This window comes from Eucalyptus grandis, chromosome 7 (assembly GCF_016545825.1).
Source record: "Eucalyptus grandis isolate ANBG69807.140 chromosome 7, ASM1654582v1, whole genome shotgun sequence".
NCBI classification, from domain to species: domain Eukaryota; kingdom Viridiplantae; phylum Streptophyta; class Magnoliopsida; order Myrtales; family Myrtaceae; genus Eucalyptus; species Eucalyptus grandis.
This window is the reverse complement of record NC_052618.1, coordinates 9,370,725-9,373,481: the sequence shown is the minus strand read 5'-3', so window position 1 is coordinate 9,373,481 and position 2,757 is coordinate 9,370,725. Positions and strand designations below refer to the sequence as shown.

The 2,757-nt window shown below is 41.7% G+C and overlaps 1 long non-coding RNA gene across 1 annotated transcript; it reads right to left on the bottom strand.

Moving 5' to 3' along the window:
* Positions 1–660: 660 nt before the first annotated feature.
* Positions 661–1,811, bottom strand: LOC120295343. Its single transcript, XR_005552700.1, has 2 exons — positions 1,770–1,811; positions 661–1,123 (listed from the first exon to the last, which is right to left on the bottom strand). It is a non-coding gene; the product is annotated as an uncharacterized LOC120295343 (long non-coding RNA).
* Between the last annotated feature and the right edge of the window lie 946 nt (positions 1,812–2,757).

The following is a 2,757-nucleotide window of genomic DNA, read 5'->3' as shown; positions in this document are numbered from 1 at the left end:
TTGTAGTGTCACAAATAGAGGCTGTTTTGTATTGATTGTGGATGTAATATAAATTCTAGTTAAAAAGGTTTAAATTACATGTATATCCATGATAGGCAAATTCTATACTGAAAAATAGATTATTTAGGCCAAAAATTGAAGTATATCGATCAACGAAAGAAATTAACAGATCCTCATGGGGCGCCAGGAGGAAAGCCACCCTTGACGTCGAGTAAGCCCGAATTGAGTACATGCATTTGAAGGTGGAATCAAAGCAGTAGTGAACGCACGCCTCAATTCGAGGGACAAGTTAAATTGACAAGATAAATATTAGGGGCTTTGAGCCCCTTACCTCCCGGATCTTAGGGTGAGATCCTAACCAACTAGGCTAAGAGGTTACTTACAAATTAATCTGACATAAGTAAATTAATAACATCGTTAAAAACTTACAAACCATGTCTAAAATAAAAAGAAAAAAATACATAATTTTCTAATTTATTTTGACATTGATAAAATTAATTTATTTGGATATTACTAAATCCCTTACAATGTTGATAAGAAGTTGGTAATTTATTAATCCATTCGTATGTTGGCAAAATTCTTCAGAGTATTGGCAGTTTATGACCACGCTTGTAAAATATCAAGAAGTCGGAAACCGAATCCTTCAGCAAGCTTTGAATCTTTTTTTACAGAATTGCAATTTTCAAAGTAGCTGTTGAAGAGATGGTCAAGGTGCTGTTGGACGGAAGAGCAAAATCCCCGGCCCGCAACTGGCCATACAATTTTCGATTGAAAATAAGTGGACCCCCTCCACCATTTCTTTATACTGACATTGCCTTTTGAGCTCTACCGCCTCCAAAATGCTAGAACTATTCAGCTATCTCGCAATCTTTTTCTCCATGAAAGCGCATCCACGCTGGACAAAAAGTAACTGCCTATCTGGCACTGAGGGACCCCCGATTGTCCCCTGCTACTTAGCTTGCCATCGGCTATAAACCCCGCTCCTCCTATGCCAACGATCCAGCTTCCGGGCGAGGGACCACAGCATGTCCCTTGTGGCATTAATGTACTCGACTTGGTCGTTGAACAATAAGGCCCGCCGGATATGAAAACCACAGATTTGCAGGAGATCGTGGACAAAGCACTGCTTCCCAGGTACAATTGAGGTGAGTGAGTTCATACATAGTCTTACATCGCAAAAAGATTCTTCAAAGAATAGAAGTTGGTTTGTGAAAAAATAATAGTGCGAAATTTCTCTAGTAGACATTCTCCATTAATAACAGTTAAAGCTCTCTCTCTTCAATGCTCCCTTATAGTCTCTACATTCAACTGCCAGGATCAATGCTGATCCGCAAATAGAATTTTTTTAACTAAGATGTGGGTTCTTTAGGCCATGAGAACAACTACTAGGATCCAAGCTGACAACAAGAAAGTCGTCATCAGTAAGGAAGATTGGCGTTGAGTTACAAAACAAGACTCAATCATTTTGGATGCTATAACCAAGCATGTGGGTCGTTAAAGTCAGAACCAGATGGCAGCATCTGCTTCTAACTGCAATGTAGTTTCATATGGCAAATCTTAACTTCACGTATAGACACATTAATTCATCTCAATTGATTGTTTATGAAGCAAGGCTACACAATAGATGAGACTAAGAAGTCCTGGCTAAACAACGGAGAAGTCAATCACGAAAGCAAAAAGGACATCTTTGCCCAATCAGTTTATCCTTGTTTAAGAACAATAATTTCAAGGGTCATCTACTGCAGAATGATGGATGAGTAACACCTTACCCATGGCTCAGAAGACTAGAATCAATATTCATAGGCACTTTTTTTTTTTTTTTTTTTTTTGGTAAGAGGTAAGAATAATATAGCTAAAGAACCAAGGAGTTACAAAGAGGCAAAACAGATAGGCGACTCCAAACATGCACTCAAAATGACACAGGCGTCAGACTGAGTGAATGGGAGGCGGGGGCTGAAAAGCCAAAAGGAAACAACTGCAGCAAAAGCTGCAAAAGGCCAAACACGACGGCCAAAATAAAAGGACCAGGCAAACACGAAGAACCCGGGAACCATAGCCTGCCAAGCTGAGGAGCATGCGGAGGGGAATATCTCAGCAACAACTGAAATAGAGGCAGACCAGCCTTGCGAAGGGAGAGCAGGACGCATATTCAACAACATCAGCATCTCACAGCGCAAGGAAGACAGGCCAGTATAGAGACTTTATTCAAAGATTGCAGGGTGGATTCCCCAACACATTTGGAGTCTTCGGTTACGCGGATTATCCGAAACTCTTGAGAATGTGGAGGCTCTATCTTTGACAGCTTTCCGAAGACGATCTTTGAGAGCGGGCAGGAATAGGCTTTGATTCTGAAAGATGATGTTATTTCGCTCCTTCCATATAAGGTAGCACATGGCAGCAAATGCAAAGCGAGCAATGGAATGGTGGAAGCACGAGTCCGAGAGATGGCTAACCATCCACTGTAGATTCTCCTTCCAAGGACCATTTCGCCAACTCAAATTACATTTAGAAGCCCAGAAAGAGGCCAACCTACCCGTAACTGAGCAACCAAAGTATATGTGGTCGATTGAATCTGGCCTACTTGAGCAGAAGGCACAGGAAACATCCGGGATCCTCCCATACGACAGAAGCAAGACCTGGGTTGGCAGTCTATTCCGAGTGATCAGCCATAGATGGGTTTGATAGCGCGGGGGAAGAGTGGAGCTCCAGAAAAATCGAGACCAGTTAACCAAGGAGCCTCTAGCTTGAATCATAGTC